Here is an 18,156-nt window from a genome sequence, read left to right as displayed (position 1 = left end):
TTTACTTTCTTTTCATTTTAAAACCTTATAGTTGCAGTAAGCTTCATTTCTGACATCAGTCACAGCCCAATTAAATCAGAGAAAACTATTTTTATGTCAGTGTGGAATTTGGTCACAAATACTTTGATGAAAACATTTGAAAGCGTGTTGATAGCCATTGAAAACCTGGTTCACTTCCTAAGAAGTGCAAACTACTATGGAGCCACTCTTCCCATTCACACAATGATGCCAATGTGTTTAGTAAGTGCAGGAGAGGGAAGGAGTTGGGAAGATTTTCCAAACAGTGTTCTCATTAGAGCAGATTGTCAGGAGAAGGGATACTAGCTTTTAATATAATAAAGAAACCTTAATGTTTTGAAATCAGTAATAAAATTAGAAGCAACACCCAAAGACAGGGTTAAATAACATTTCTTCAAATCCTGCTTTCTTCAGTGTAACAAATAGCAGCACACTGTAAGAATTGGAATTGCAGCTGCTCAGTATTCTTAGGACTTAACACATAAACTTGAGGATACACAACATCTAAAAAGTTATGTTGCTGATCTGTTTGGTAGTTTAGCTTGCTGCTGTTTCATGAAAAAGCAGCTGAGCCTTGATTTGATTGAACACAAGTGGTGTTTTCACTGGTGTTACAGCTTGAGCAGTACCCCAAAACATTTTTGTAATAAAACTAACAAATGCAGTTGCTTGCAGACTGAATCTTCCTAGCTGATTCTTCGTCACCTTTCTGTGCATAAGAGTTCAGGATCCATATGTTCTCTCTGCAGTAAGGAATAGACTGTACACATTAGGCAATTAATCACTGATGCTTCTCTTCTCTTGGCCTAATAGTGAATTGCCATACGGTAGGGAAATGAAAACTGATCTTAGAGTGCATGCTCTGATTTCAAAGATAAAAATGTGTAATAAGATTCATTTACTCCATAGCAAAATAATAAATACATACATTTTGAAACACAATTCCAGCTGTTTATTTATAAAACTGTTTAAAACAATAGTTACAGTAGTGATGCATTTATTAAAATATGCATATTGTGCAAAAGAAGACTTTTTTTGGTGCTTATTTGGCTTATCAAAACATGAAAAATTAATCTGAACTGTTTTGGATGGATCAAAGTGAGAAGAGAAGCTTACTGTGTAAAAATATTTGTTTAGCATAAACATGAATTTTGCACATATCTTAAACACAGTTGCATGCCAACCCCATTCAGTGTTCACCTTGTTGAAAATTTGTCAGACTGAAAACAGTATTTTTGAAATTTTTAACTTACTGTTACTGAGCATGATGTTACTAACACAACGCCACGTTTACCTCATTTTTAGAAGGAAATATAGTTACAGAATCCAGAGAAGCTGTTCAGGTATTTTAAACCTGTCCTGTAAAACTTCTGATGCAGTCAGAAAACATCTTGCTTTATGCAAGCTCTGGATGAGCAGATGGATTCAGTCTTTAGTCATGGACCATGTTTTTGCATTAAAAAATGCACTCTTAAGAGTTTTTCATATCAATTTGCATCCTGCTGCTTTGTGTCCAGAAATCGCAAGGACAGGGGTAGATTTACATTTCACTGTTTACCATCTCAAAATGTTTACCATGTTTCCATTCTTACACACTTTGTTTGCAATGCTCTCCTTTTCCTTCTAAATTTCATAATTTGAAACTGACTTGTGAAAATGGCTGAAGATCAAATTGGACCTGTAAAATGTGATCTCATAAGTTGCTTCATTAATGCTTTGCTGAGCTATAAGCAAAAGATTAATTTTGTTGTATTTACATTACTTAAAAGCAAGGTGCTGAAATCTATTTTTCTTCAGAGCTTTTAATTTTGCATTTTTTAAAATGTACTTAAACAGCACAGTCATCTTTGTTACATAACTAACCATCTGAGTACAAAATAACATTTTAGGCTATTTGTTAATTCTTGTCACTATGGTAGAAATGAGAATAGTGCTGAAAAAAAGAAATAATTATCTCCGAGGAGCACGTCCAAGCTGAGCTTAATTCCATTACAGTTCAATGAGAAGTCTTCCCTTGCCCCCATCGCTTCTTTTGTGTATTTTAGGGTGAAGAGTTCCCTTTAAAATAGGTTTAATTGGAACGGCAAGGGGTGAGGGTAGTGAGACAACAGATCACATCCTTTTTAGTGTACAGGCTTCTGGCACAGCTGGGGTGCTGGCCAAAACACTGTGGATTCATTAAGAAAGCAATTTCTAGTTCTGCGTTTGGGTAACAGACAAGCTAGATGCATCAGCGATTGGAACTTCTTGTAGTATATTTATGGGATGAACTAAGAAGCTATAAAAACTGGAGGAAGGCAATGCCCATGAAATCAACACTTGAATTCCAGTATTTAATGTGTTTTGTATAATGAGGAATTTTAAATGTGTAAGTGCCTTATTGTGTGAAACAAATGGAAGGTGTTCATATCCCTCAATAGAGCGATATGGGAATTCCTGTTCTGTGGACTCCTACAGTCACATTAAGCCAAAGTAATGAGTATTGGTTTGCTCAGAAAGTTGACAAATGTTAGTGAAGAGGTTAGCCTATTATAAAAGTAATCTAGCATGCTTATTTTAATTCTGATGATCTCATTTCTTAGGTTTCTTTAACTTGCTCTTTGGCCCCATCCCTCCCCTGACTCCTGTCTTCCTTCAGACTTCTGCAGAAATGCATCTTAAGTTGTTAGAGTAAGTTGGCTCCTCCAACATAAGAAGTCGTGAGTTTTCAGCCACTGAAAGAAATGCAACCTTTTGGAGAAGAGAATTCAGCCAAAGTTCAGTTCGACCACAGCCTGTTGTGGGTGTGCCTGCCAACTCGGGGGCTCACACATGCCTTGTTCACACTAATTCCTGGAGATGGAGGCACCACGGAATATGGCACATGGAGGTGCACTGTAACTAGGCTGGGACTAAAAACAGGTTGAGAGCGTTTCAGTGTTATCCAGCTGGAACTAACATATTCTGTTAATACAAGTTGGTAACTCCTCTGGGGTGGTATCTGGGTGAACTAAACCATCAATCGAGACGATGGCGCAGCTCTGGGATCTCTGCCCAGCCCTTCACTGCAGGGTGGGAAGTGTGATTTGAAAAAGTATTACTCATGTTGCCGTCTTCTGATAGCTTCAAAATGGGTGTTGTGGGATTTATTTCTCCTTACTTCCTTTTCCAGAAAACAGTGGAATTTTGCCCTTTATCTTCTAGATTTACTAAAGGACCTGTTTGTTCTTACTAACATTGATACGACTATTGTCACTCTATAATTGAAGTCAGGATTAAGCTACTGTTCTAAAATTACCTTGAATTTCATGAGCTTATGGTAGCAGTTATCTGTCAAAAAACAATGAAGTATAAAAGGTAATTATCAGAAGGAAATTGAGTTAATGGGGGGTAAGAAGAAAAATGGTGCTTAGAAGGTCTATTTATTATAGATTCATTATCATAAAATGCTTTTACTATGTTCAATTTCCTCCACTGAGAATTTGTAAAGGAAAGAAGGAGAAATGAAGATAAGAAGAGTATTCCTTTGAACCTTTTCCTGAGATTCTTGATTTTTTCAGAACTGTGGGAGGGGCTTTTTTCCCCACCCTGGAGTTATGAATTGGTAATATAGCTGTCACAGTGTTACTGTTAACACTACTGTGACTGTTTAGTCAGGATTCAGCTTGCTTGTTTGAAGGTTTTTGGTGGTAGGGAATTTGATTTAGAGCCATACTGCAATAAAATTGTAAGTGAATTATCACTCTTACATACCTTAATGATTTCTATTTCAGCATTATCTCAAATTTTTAGGCATTAAACATTTGGTCCTTCTATAATCCATTGAATAGAAGATGCCATCAAAAGACTCCTTCAACCTTATGAGTTACTGTTTATTTTTACAAGTTATTTCTTTAAATGCATTTTTTCTCTCCTAGAACCAGCAGACACAACCAAAATGCCGATAAAATTTCCCCATTGTCTTTGTCTTGCATTTAGCTGATTCTATATTTTCTGTTGCATAGTATTGCAACAATGGTCTTCATGCTGTAATAACTTGATGAAAATATTAAGTAGTCTTAGGCAATATTTTACAAATAATTCATCTTTCAAGTTGGTATTTTAAATGTATATCAATAATCACTGTTGAGTGTGCTACCCATGTGGCTGCTTTAGTTCATGTCAATGTTTTGTAAGGATTATTTCTTGCTACCCTCTTCAGAGTGCCTTTTCATTTAGGAGGTCTAGAAGATGGTTCATTGAAGTCTTCTGTTGAATCTACCATAATAATGTCTGATCTTTAAACTTGTCCTGATGAATGTATAACTAAAATCTTGTTCTTTAAAAAGCTATAGTAGACACAGGTTGTATATGCACATGTACATGCATGGATACAAGGGAAGGCGTTCTGCCAATGTTTGTCCTGCTGGACAGGACCTTTCGAAAGTAAGTGAATTTTTTAACAATTTTATTTTCAAAATGTTACCTCACTAGTATTCAGTAGTAGGTATGTCTCTGTATTGCTTCACTTTGCTAAATACAATCACGGTAGGCAGTTTAATTTTTAAAAGACTCTGCGATGAATCTGGTGTTCATATGCGACTGAATTTCATAAGACAAAACTTACGGTACTTTGTTCCCTTTAAAGGCATTCCTTTCACTTACACTGACATCCCAAGCCCCTGTAGCAACAGACTGAAAAAGTGCTTCCCCATGACAAAATGGAAGAATGTAAAGTAGCATTTGAATGGACTCCACCCATCTTAGAATCAATATTCAGAAATGGGGGCGGGGGCAGTGGATTTGATTAATTGTGGGGAGACATACATTGTAGAGTTCGTTCACTAGCACACAAGGGGTTTGACAATGTCATCTAGTAATGTCTACCTAATAAAGTTTTGAAAAAGAAAAATGAAATTGCCTGAATGTTTAACTCTTTCTTTAAGCAATTCTATGCATGAAGGATAGCTGACAATCTCCAAGGAGTCTTGCTTAAATCTGTAATACTTTTTATGATATTTATATAATCTCTAAAAAAAAATCACACCAAATAATTTAAACTTCAAAATCTTTGTGTTCTCAAACGCTGTATTACAGTCACTTCAGTCTTTAACTGCTTTAACACTGAAAATGAAAGCAGAGGTAAAAAGAAAGTTTACTGTGGTGAATATTTTAATGTAAAATACTCCCTGTCATGTGGTGTTATCTCTGGCTACTGGTTTCACTTTTAAAAGCATCTTAATATGCAACACAGAATTGTACCTTCTCGTGAAATGTTAAAATGTTAGCTTAAAATAACCAAACACAATGAGGAGAAAATTGCTGGAATCCAAATATCCCATTCCCTTGTTACGACTACTTCCTAAAGCTCTATTGCTTTGATAGGGTTTTAGATAAAGCAGTCTGTAGCTGTAAACTTGAAATAGGTAATCCATTAATTGAAGCAGGTGCCTCTTTTCTCTGGAAAGGAACTGTGTTCAGTTTCCTTACTTGGTGAGCTGTCAATATTGATGGAATGTGTTGTCTGATGTGTTGGGGGTTTTTAAACACCATACCTAATTATGAAGTTGCACTTGCACATTCATGTACAGGCAGACAAGGTATCACCATTGCCTACATTTCATTTCTGTGGGAAATAAAGCTGAAGAAAAATTCCCTGCCGAGAAACACACAGCAAAATCTTGGAGGCCTGTGCTTGGTCCATCTGGCGGAGGACAAACCTTTCAGCCCTCTCCCCAGCCCCCTCCAAAACAGTCAAGATTTGCAACAAAATGTCAAGGACATCATACCAGAAGTTCCTTATCTGCAGGAATCTAGCCTGCAGTGTGCAGCAATGGAGGGACAGTCAGCAGGCCAAGGAAATCGATAGCCCTAGAGCTGAGACTGAAGTTAAAGGCTAACTTCTCACTTGCAATCTCAAACTGTTTGACAAAAGACAGACAGCAGAGTTTGATTATAAACATGGTATTTCCCCAGGTAAATAGGACTAATGTGCTCCACAGAGATTACAGATACAGAATTGTAATCTTTACATGCTCCCCTTCAGCTGATTGGCATGTGCTTTTGAGGGTTCTCATGATTTGCTTAGTAGTTTGGCTTGAGCAGTGAAATGAAGCTCTGTGGGGAATGTGAAATACTGAAATAGAATTATCAACCGTGTAAAGCTCTTACGCTTTTAGAAAGTCAATACAGCTTTTATGAAGGACTCTTATCAACCACAAAGCTTGTTGGCAGGTCAGCAAGTTCTGTAATTCTGTAATTCCTTGCAATAGCCTCAAATTAAACCTAGACATGGGCTAAGAAGGAGGATCTTGTGTGGACAAGGTGGGCATAGTATCAGAACATACAGATCAATTGGAGTAAATAGCTTTTGCCATGAATGCAGGATGCTGGTTGAATTCTGCAGAGATCTGTGTTTGGGCTTTGCTCTTGAATGTATTTGCAAATTATGTAAAGAAAAAGGTGAGCAGTGGGGTAATAAACAATCTTGATTTACCCAGGACTGTGGAAATGAGAGCTAGTTACACTGATCAAATAAATGGGTTTTGGGCAACAACAAAATAGAGGTAGGTTCTTTGCATGGAACGATATGACTGATGGGTATTGGTTATCATGTTTGTACCAAAGGTCTCTGAGTGATACAGGAAAGACAAAATAGTGACTAGATGGGATATGTACCAAAACAAAAGGTGAATCTTGATAAAACAATGAAAGACTAGTGAAGTCTCCTGCCAAAGGATATTGTAAGTGCTGAAGGCTGACATGAGTACTGGAGCAGTTACAGGAAAGAAAGTGATGGCAGGTCACTTAATGTATAGAATAACCTGTTTGGTTCAGCCTTTTGAGTCAAAAGTGTTTGGAAGCCTCAAGAGTAGTAGATAGTAGTATTTGTTCACAGTGTTTTGCATCCTCCCCCAGATACCTGGTTTTACTTACTGTCAGAGGAGATTTTGGTCTCCCTGAAGCATTGCTCTGTCCCAGTATTTTTAGGTCATTTTAATTCTTGCACTGGAGTTCCCTAGGTAGGGATAATGTCGTAGTGGATCCCAGCAGTGATCCAGTGAGGATGGGAGGGATATGGCCTCTTCCTTCCTACTTGACCATACAAAACACTCTCCCATGGATGAGATGCTGATAAGTAAGATAGAGGGTTGCAAAGTTGTGGTGTGTATCTGTTTCCTTTGTAGTGTACCGTTCTCACCATCAGCTAATTTTTTTCCACCTGATCTAAGCAAGGTTCTCAACCTAATTTCCACCTAGCTTTTCCTCTTACTCTCTCTTGGATGCTTTCATGATCATCACAGCCTTTCCCAGGCTGATGTCATCTTCCTTAATACTTCCCTGACTGGAATATTGTAATAATCTGAAGCTAAGCTTTGTTTTCATGATCCTGTAAGAGTGTTGTATGCATTCAAATCCATGTTCTATGCTGGCCCAGACCTCGCCTCCTTGATCAACTTGGACATAAATAAAACACTTCTCTAGAAACATTTCTTTCTAAATGAAATGCCATTTTAGGGGCCCCTTGCCCACTTTTGTCTGCCTTCTATTTCATCAGTCCCATTTTATTTTGTAAATTATTGTTTCGTTTTTGTTCTCTTTTATGCTAAAGAAATGTGGGACAGTCTCTTAAAACTCCCAGTAGGTAGGAGGAAAAGTGCAGTAATTCAAAATTAAATTACAATGCCAGTTAAGCCTGAAAAGCAGCACTGTATGATTAAACAGGACTCAGTAGAGATTCCCCTGCTGAGAATTGTATGCTTGTACACTCCTCATTTTGAGTTTTGTTCAGCGTGTGCATGACACATCTAAGAAGTTACCTGTTAGCCTGTTTGGGGTGCTGGGTTGTGGTGTGGGGTTTTTTTTCCATGGGGTTGTTTTGGGGGTGGGGGCACGATGGGGCTAGGGTGGGTTTTTGTTTGGTTTTTGTGAAGGGATCAGTATGCACCTGCTGGCTGGTGAGGGATGGCCCTGAGGCTGAAGCCTGAGGCTGAAGCCAGCTGAGAGAGGGTTTTGATGACCCTCGTGATGCTGGCTTCCCAAGTCACGCTCCCAACAGCACAGCATGGTCTGATGGATAGAGCATCATTCCAGTGCTCAGGCCTGGCACCCAGGGCATTGCTGCCTCCATCCACTGAGGGAAGAGCAGGGCCAGTTCTCCTCCCCAGCTGTCCAGCCCCTTCCTGCCTAGGAACTGCCTTGTAGATTCTCTTCTTTTAGCTCATACCTTGTCAAAAAACAGTAATGGCAGGTTCCAGTCATTGGTGCATCACCCCAAAACACTTCACGGAGCGGAAAATGGTGTCTGGGAGAAGGAGTGGTGGGAAGGACTCATGTCTGCAGGGGCAGTATGGTGTGGCACCAGTCTCCCTCTGCCCCAGCCTGCTCCAGGCATCTCTCCATAGCTCTCCCCTCTTCTTAATTTTAACTTTTTTATTTTCAAACAATGTCTATTTTAGCCTTTAGTTTGACCATATGTTTATTATTTATTAAAAAATGCTTTCAAAAACATGGCCTTGTTTTAATTTCATCTGACTTTTATGAGGTGATGGACAAGTCAGAGCTAATAATAAATGGCTCAGTGACAAACCTTTGCCAAATCAAACAAAGTTTAATTCAGCAGAGCTTTCCAATAACACCTTCAATGTTTCAGACCTTTGGTGTCTGCTGTTGCCTTTTTCTCAAATTCCTTTACAACAAGCATTCTATGTCACCATTCTCCTTTTGATGCTATTTTTAACAAACAGATTACTTAGATTTCAGGCACCATTGAGCCTCCATTTAGCTATCATTTATTTATGTATTGTAATCTTGAGTTAGCTGTTTTATGGCTTTGAACCTTAGAAATGATTGTAGCGTGTTATCTCTTCTTAGCAGTAAAAAGAGACAAGATAGAGAAAGGCTGACTTTTCCTCTCCCACAAAGGAGCATTCAAGGACTAAACATGGCTGTCAGAATTGTACTTCATAAAAATCAACCTTTGTGGGGACCCCTTGTCAGCCTGATGGTGGATAAGTGGAGCAGCTGTCTCTGCCAGATCTGTTCATTCACCTGACAGCCTGTCAGATGAGGAGTTCTCAGAAAAAAGTGGCTGAATGTGAGCTGTGGTCATTGCTTTGGTGGCAGCCTGTCCTGAGCTGTCACTTTGTCCAGATGTCTTTGGGGTAAGTGTGGGGTGTGTGCATGGGCACTTCAGCAGGTCCCAGCACCTTGAACTTGGTGTGTAGGGTGCTGGCTTCCCCTGAGCCGTAGATCCAGCCAAGTCATAGCAGAGCTCTGCACATCCCAGTCTTGCTACTGGAAGAAGTTATGGGACCCAGTCCTGTCAATCTGCATAAAGGTAACATATGGCTAAGTATAATTATTTTGGCTATCATCTTTTCATAGACCTATCAAGATATGAAAAAAGTGCATCCTTTGGCATAGAGTTTCTCAGCCTACAGTGAATTCAGCCAACAAATATTTCCTAAGTTAAGACACAGAATTTAGAAAAATACATTTACGTGATTCAGTTTATTATATGTATGCGTGATCATATTACTATGGTGTGAAAGCTTTTGCTCTCTTTTTTTTTAAGTATATATATAATATGTAACAATTTATGTTGTAATAATGTATAAAATTATATATGTATATGTGTGTATATATATATATTTTAATCATCTGAAATTCAACAAAGGGTCCTGTACCTGGGAAGGAATAACTCCAGACACCAGTACAGGCTGGGGGTTGACCTGATGGAAATGAGCTCTGTGGAGAAGGACCTGGATGTCCTGGTGGACCACAAGCTGTCCATGAGCCAGCAGTGTGCCCTTGTGGCCAAGAAGGCCAATGGTATCCTGGGGTGCATCAGGAAGAGCATTGCCAGCAGGTTGAGGGAGGTGGTCCTGCCCCTCTACTCAGCCCTGGTGAGGCCTGACCTGGAGTGCTGTGTCCAGTTCTGGATTCCTCAGTAGAAGAGAGACATAGGGCTCCTGGAGCTGGTCCAGTGGAGGGCTACAAAGGTGATTAAGGTACTGGAGCTTATCTCTTGAGGAAAGGCTGAGGGAGTTGGGCCTGTTCAGCCTTGAGAAGCAACAACTGAAAGGGACCTCATCAATGTCAGTGTCTGAAGGGAGGGCACCAAGAGAATGGAACCAGGTTCTTGGTGGTGCCAAGCAATGGGACAGGAGGTAACCAGCAAAAACAGACTCGTAGGAACTTCCACTTGAATATGAGGAAGAATTTCTTCACTGTGCAAGTGGCCATGCACTGGAACAGGTCGCCCAGAGAGGTTGTAGAATCTCCCCCACAGGGAATATTCAAGAAACATCTGGACACAATCCTATGCCATGAGCTCTAGGATAACCCTGCTTGAGCAGGGAGGTTGGACCAGATGATCCGTTGTGGTCCCTTCCAATCTGACCCATTCTGTTATTCTGTGATATCTTCTCATCTATAGGTAGATAACAGCAAGCCAATAGCATTATTCATTCCTGGCTGGTTTGTCATGCTGCAGAACAAAAGAACTGCAGTGAAATAATTTAACTGCTGCTTGTTTTATTGTCCATGTACACCTCTAGGGCTTTTTTATTATTACTCCTTCACTAATTTGCTTATCTCAATGGCATTCTTTGGCACTGAATTATCTGCATTCCAATGTGCAAATGTATTTCTTTGCTTTAGTAATTGCCTTTTTATATAATGATTGTCTACCTCCTTTAAGATAAGAGCAAGGACCTGGAAGATGGTTGTTGGTTTGAATTTATGTATATTAAAAAGTGAAACGAGAACTAAAAATAGGTTTTTAAGTTATAAAGATGATAGCAAAATAGGATTACCAGATAAAGGAAAACTGCTGTCATAAAGGCACATCTGATGAGAAATGTATATTGTGTAGGTTAGAAACTGACCACATTAGACTGATGTACCCAAAAAACTTACACAACTCAGTAATTGTTTCTGGTTGCTGGTTTCTGAGCTTGTTAGGCATACCATATTTAAAATTAGCTGTTCCATGAACAGAAAAACAAAAAAGTCTGCTTTCTTGTGAATTTGTTTTCTGTGTCCCTCCATTATAACCTGTCTTCATCTGGTACAGCCTATATGAACTTACTTCTCCCTCTTAAATGTCTCTGGTTCTGCCGTGTGTTCCCTAAATTCTCGTAAAGTGCCTTCTCCCCATCTCTAGCTAAGCAAGAATTATCACATGCTCTACCTTTTCCCAAAGCACATAGGTGCCAGTTGATCATCTACTAGGGCTGTGATGGTTGCCAGACCAATTTTCAGGAGCTGGCAGGCAGGCTGGCTGCCCACCAGGAAGTGGTGATTGGGTGCTTCACTCTTTCTCCCGACTGAAGCACTCCTGCTTCAGTTGCTTTTGTCCAAGTACTGATTTTCAAAAATCCTATTTGAGCATGGTTACTCTAGGCCATCACCATACAATGTAGTGTCCTAAACCTCATTTCTTTAGAATCCCAGGATAAAATGGATATTTTCATATGCACACATGTAAGTTTTTCCCTTTAATTTCATTGTGAGGTTTCATTTTTTGAACATTTGTATTAAAGCACAGCAATGGTAATTAGATCATGGAAAGTGAGCCAGCTCTATGTTGGATAATGCTACTTGCAGCATGTACGAAAAAGTATAAAGATGAGAAGAGGTACATGGACAAACACAGAACAAATTCTGGAGCTAGGAATAGAAATTAAAAAGTACTGATAGCTTTGACCAGATATTTCCTAGCTATGGAGACTAGTTCTTCAAGCTTTAAGTCTGAATATACATGAATCTCCAGCAAAAATTTCCTGTAATTTGAATTTTCTATTCCCTTTCTGGTGCTGTGTGTGCCACCAACCAAACAATTGCTAGGGAAGGATATCAAAAAAGTGCTAATAAAAATAAATAATATTGGCTTTCATTTTTTATTAAATGAAATACATTTTCTTTATTTTTATATTTTTAAAAATGTGGCATTTATATAACAAGTCAAAAATTACTTAGCAAACTTAACTTTAAATCATCACAGTTGTGCAGAATAAAAAAGCCATGGATCTACTCATTTGTTGTAAATAACTTGATTAGATTTATTCTGTAAATGGTCTAGCCTAAAATATTTCACAGTTGTCATGTTTGGGGTATTTTTTAATAGTAAAAAAGCTGTTTTAAAAGGATGTCAAATTCTAAGAACTTGTTAAAATAGTTTCAAGTTACTGCACTTCTGCTAAGCTTAACTGTGTGTTTTTATCATTCAATTTATCATTTCGTTTAGGCCACACAGTTCACTGAAGTCTGTCATCCTAGATAGATGCTAAAACCAGTAAGGTAAGAGTTCACTTTCTAAGCCCTTTTTCTGTATATAGGTACATTATTATATATATTCTATATAAATCTATTATTACTATATATTCCATATATAGTTTAATTTAACCAAACGTGGAAAAAGCTTTCTTACTCAGTCTGGTTGTATTAGCAAATATATGAAGCCTTAGGACACAAAGCACTTCATTTTGCTAAATCTCTCACATTCCTACCTGCTTATTTTATTGACAGCCCACCATGCCAGAAAATGGACATGATCAACTGGGTTAAGAGAAGTGGCATTACATTTATTGTGTGTTAGTGGTTTACATCACGTTTAAGTAATATTGTAGGACATGCTCTTCTGTGACCAGGAATTTAATGAATTTGTGCAGGAGTTAACGAAAGCTAAAAATCACCTTGGAGAAGAACAGCACACCAGGCATATTTATTATTATAAATCAAATTAAGGCATTTTTATGAGACACGTTTCCTGTAATGAAAAGGAAAAAATGCAGCGATTTCACTGAATAAGAATATTGTGCTCTTTTTTCATGAACAGAAAACTAAACTGGACTACACATAATCACTAGAGTGCTGTTCAGAAAGGCACTGAAATGGGGTAGGGTCACTATATGACTGACCTCAGTGGATTTGATGGATGTGAGGTATTTTTGAAAAGATGCCATGTACTTGGGAGCCTAGTATCAGCCTTATGTGTTTGAGGAATGCTGCCCAAATTCCTATATTAAAGGGCAAGGAACTGCTTGAAAACCAGATGGTAAAAGCACACATCTTTGAAAGATTTTTGCAAAATAATGGGCTATAATTACATTTTCAAAATAGAGTTTAGCCTGATGCATACTCTCCATTTTATTGTGCATGAGTTCAAAGGTAGCTGAACCTCCCTTTAGCATTACCTCCTTTTTTTGGTATGAAACTGCACAAGAAAGATGTGTTCACCCACCACATGATCCTGCTGATGCACCAGAAACTTTTATCAGAGGCAACATGCCATGTCTCACACAGTCCTCAATAGGTCACTGCCTCAGCAGAGAGGTTCTGGGTCTCTGCAGATTTGCCCTAGTCCATCAAAAACAGAAGGTTTTGCCTGCTCCCTCTTGGTTGGCCTCTTAACCTGTGTCTAAGCCAGAGATCCACAGCATCATCTTGATACTGTGCCTTGAGAAGCCTCAGACATCCATCCATTGATGTGCCTTGATACAAAGAAAGTCGTAGTTTGGAATGTAAATTACTCCAGTTCCAATTCATGCTGAATAATCAGGATCTTTCTAGAGGAACTTGTAGGCACCAGGAAAGGTTTTTAGATAGGAACTGTGTAGCACCAACTAGGAATAAATAAGCATAAGAGTCAAGGCCAGCTGAAAATGGCACAGGATTTTTAAAAGGTGAGAAAGAAAATTACATAGCATTCCATTATTATTCTACAAATTGTCTTGGTAGACAGTATTTTTTAGACTGATATGTTCGGATGTTATGCCTAAAATTATATTTTTAGGTAAATGATAGTACTCACAAACAGCAACCTTTGTGTGTCATGCTTTATCAATCTAACTTGTTAGAACTAAATTAGTTGAAACATTACTGTAGGTATTACAGAGGCTGAGACCAATGTTACATATTCATAGTTCAAAGTTTTAGCATGTCTGGACATACTGCTTTCAGCAAGAAGGTGACAGCAGTTTTATGTTGACTTTGTAGAATGCTATCAGACACCAAGTGTGCAAATTTCTATCTGAATGCATTTTTAATATGGACTTTTATTTCAATTTTAAGATTATTACTAGATTGACCTGAGAGACAGTAAGGCAGATGGCTGACTACTTGCATGGAAACATTCAGTTAATGAGGTGAATGAAACTTTCACCATAAAACACTAAATATTTTCTTCTAGGCATTAAGATCTCAAGCTGGTAACTTCCATTTGGCACTAAAGTAAAAGGAGTGTGGTTTTCAGCAGAAAAAGTGTTCAGCAGAAAAAAAATAGCCAGACTGAGATTGTAGATGATAAATACTTTTTTCAGTCTCACAAATGCATTTTTTCATTATCTCTCCCTCCCACACCCACAATTTGGCAGACCACTCACATTTTAGTGAACTGATCATAAGTATCCTCTGTTTTGCTACCAGAGGGCAACATATTTGCTTCCAATTCTTGGTCACTCACATGTCATTTTTCTAACAGATTTTCAGTCTGTTTCTACCTTCTGATTGGAAATGTCAAATATTTCACACCAGATTCTGGATGTTCAGATAGCACAGAGAGAACAGTCTGGGAACAGCCAATCTGAGGCAGATTTCTGATCCCCCAGACACCGTAGTGTTCTCCTAGTAGCTCACAACAGTGTTCCTGAATCAGTACCTGGTCCTTGGGAGCTTGTGACAGCAGCTGTGCTGGATCAGAGTCTGGTAGCACACAACTTGAGCAGTGTCAGAACTTGTTAAGCACTCTTGGAGACTCTGCAGGGTCTACTGGGGAAGAAGGGGTATTTTTGTGTTTTGTTCACCTTACAGGTATTTTTAAATTAAATTTCCCAATAACTTCCAAAAAAATGCAAATTTTCATTAATCACAATATCCCACTGCAAGGGAGGTGCAAAGTTAGCACACACTACCTCCTGAGTCAGTATTTTTTTGAATTTGGAATTGCCACTAGAATCCATATGCACTGCATAGGAAGACACAGTGAACTGTCAGCCCCTGCCCACTTGCCTCCATGTTGTGAGACTTGTGTGTCCCTGCTCTATATAACATTATGTAAAATTCTCCCTGTTCTCCTTCACCCAGCATGTCTTTTCCAAGCTAAAGAGCCTTAGCCTGTGAGCTGCTCACACAGCAGAAATTCTTCCCATACTTTGACTGTTCTTATTGCTGTTCTCTGGTCCTTTTCCAGTTCTACTTTTGTAGATACAGTACAGACCATAGATGAGACACACACAAAGTCCTGAATATCTGGGAAAATATGGAATTTTGTAATGGCTTTATCATTTTTCATGCATGACTGACTTTTTTGACTGCTAGTGAGTAAGGAAGTGAAAAGTTCTTTGAAAGTCCCACTCAAACACTGAGGTCTCATTCCTGAACCCTAGTTAGTCTGTACTGAAGTGAGATCTGGGTAGGTTGCTAGACAGGGTGAAGAGACTCTAAAATCTAGGAGATTGTTTCAATTTCTTCCTGCTTAACTTTTTTCTTCCTTCTGGAAATAAAATTATTTCTGACACTTCTTTTTTTTTTTTTTTTTTTTTTTTTGTTATTATTTGTTGCTCCATGTTTCCTCAAATATAGATTTTTGTTTCACTTTATATAAGCCTATATATAGATATGTCCTGTCTCCTCAATACAATAATTGGAGGAATAGATCTAATTATAGCAGTTACTCTTTCTATTTTAGTCTACCATCTCCAGCAGTGAAAAGCCCTCTTGATTATTGCTTCCAAAACAGTTGCAAGAAACTATGCACCAGGCAGAAGCTAAATATTCTGACAAGAAAAAAGAATCTTCCTTCTAAATACCTATAAGTAAACTGCTGATACATGCCCAGCTGGGAAAGGGCTTGGGTTCTTCCCAGGCCTTTTCCACAGTTCTGGTATTCTCCATTCAATCAGTTTTCAAACCCCACTTATTAAATGACTTAAAATGTTCCACTTTCACCCATCCACCGACTTCTTATGCACCTTGAGAACTAAAGGGCAGACTTTTTTCCAGAAGGAAAAATCCTTGCTTGTGATTTTCTCCACCCACACTAGTAAGTTAACTCATCAGAAAAAAATTCAGCCTGCATGTTGACATTGTAGACATATATGTATACCCAGACTTTTAGACTGAGTGATTTGTTTTGCTTTGATGGTTATGTGAAACAGAAAAATAATCAAATAGTGTATTTCTTATACGCAGGTTATTTTTCCCTCTAGCTTATATATATATATATATATACACACATATGCATTATTATAAGTTGCAGTACTAGTTATACCATTAAAGGATATGTTGCTATGTACATTTTATATACGTATGTGTGTAATTTGAATCCTGTTAAGTACTAGCAATTTTTTAATCATGTCCATCTGATTGCAGTAGGCTCATACATTAACTCTCACACACTTTTAAGCAGCAGCATTGGCAACAATGCTGTATTGAACTGTATGTGCAACTGTGGTGAGGCAATGTATGCTAATAAATCCTTCCCACCGCAGGTGACCTAAGATTAGTACAGCTCTGTTTATTAGCTGGGAATGCAAGTTTACATGTCAGGGCGTGTCAGAAGTGCTAGGCTGAAACCAGGAGCCCATCCCAGCTAAACAGGTGGGTGCTAAAAGTGAGAATTAGATAGAAGAGCAGTAACAGTTGAGGTCTTGCCACAGAATAGACAGAAACATTCTTTCAATAGAATAGGGTAAATTGAACTTTTAATTACAATGTGCTCTTTTCAGCACAACTGATGAAAAACTGGAACTGAGCAGCTGGAAGCAGGAACTGTTTTCCAGGAAAAACCTGCCTTGAAAAGCGCTTTGTGAGCATGTTGGAGTTGGGGAGGCAGCTGTGTGATTTCACAATTTGATTCTAATTGTGCTCTAACAGGCTTGTGTATTCAAGTTCTTGGGTTAGAGCACTGGCTGAGGACAGGTGCTGTTTAATAGGATTCAATTAGACTTTTGTGAATCGGTTTAAAAATACAGAAGTAGCAGATAGATGCCATGCATAATAGAAATGAGATTATGATGCAAACATATTCTGCAAATACTCTAAAAATTGTGTAAGTTGTTGGCATTTTTGAACATAATTTCTGACACCAACATCCCACTCTGATCAGAAGCTAACCAGATAAGAAATTAAGCAGGAGTGAAGATGATTGCAGAGACATGGCTGAGACACTTCCACCATAGCACAGATGTCAGAAAGTGTAGCTAAATCCCTTTCCCCAACTGCACTAAGTCACAAGGCATCTTTCACAGGACAGGACTGGTGGTTATTTGCCCGAGTGCACGGAATGGTGCCCACTCAGCACCTTGGCTTGCACCTCAGTGTAACTCTATTGCAACTAAACAGTGTCTTAACATCTTCAAGGCGTCCTTGAGACAGGTGTCTTCTGCAGTTTCCCTCCTTACATTTTTTTCATTCTGCACTTACTGCAATTTTCAGTTTCCCTTTGCAAATCTACCTTGATGCAAAATTTTCTCCCTCTTCTATACTCTCAGAAGGTACCCACAGACTTGTTAAGTATACAGCCCACAAACTCCCTGTGGGCTGTAAAAGAGATCTACACAGAATGCTTACTGCAACTTCATAAGAGCCCTTAGGGAAATGAGTATTCAAGAGGAGTTTGTAAATGTACAGCATGTTGTTCATGTTCATCCTGAAGCAGAGCAAGCCAGCTGAGATCTTTCCTCTGTGCCCCAAAAAATGCTATTTGCAAAAGGTTAGGAGTAGCAGCACCTGGGCAGTCTCCTTCCTGTAATTTCTCCAAAGTCAGCCACACTGCACCAAAATGTCAACTTACCTGTAAATTCTGCCTTTAGCCTCCTTAACAAGTACATACAAGTGACTCCTCTCACCCCACTGTCTTTCACTACACCCAAGTCCTAAGGAATAAGCGCAGCTCTCCACCCACATCCTTTCTAATTATTGCTCCTCTTCTGATGCTAAGCCCTAGCATAGCTCACTGTCCTAAATATCAAATCAATCCTACCTAAATTCTCTGTGTTAACTGAAGCTAAGAGCCCCCTGAACAATCTTGTGCTTGCTCTTGCCAAATTCTGCTCATGGTGATGCTACGCCAAGGGCTATGAGTCAGTCACATTTCACTGCTGAGTCAACCTGCTCAGCTCAGCTAATTTTATCCTGGACTCAAATATAAATGAGTGTGATGCAAATGGTGAG

This window comes from Corvus cornix, chromosome 3 (genome assembly GCF_000738735.6).
Source record: "Corvus cornix cornix isolate S_Up_H32 chromosome 3, ASM73873v5, whole genome shotgun sequence".
In the NCBI taxonomy this organism is placed as follows: domain Eukaryota; kingdom Metazoa; phylum Chordata; class Aves; order Passeriformes; family Corvidae; genus Corvus; species Corvus cornix.
Note: the sequence above shows the minus strand (reverse complement) of the source record.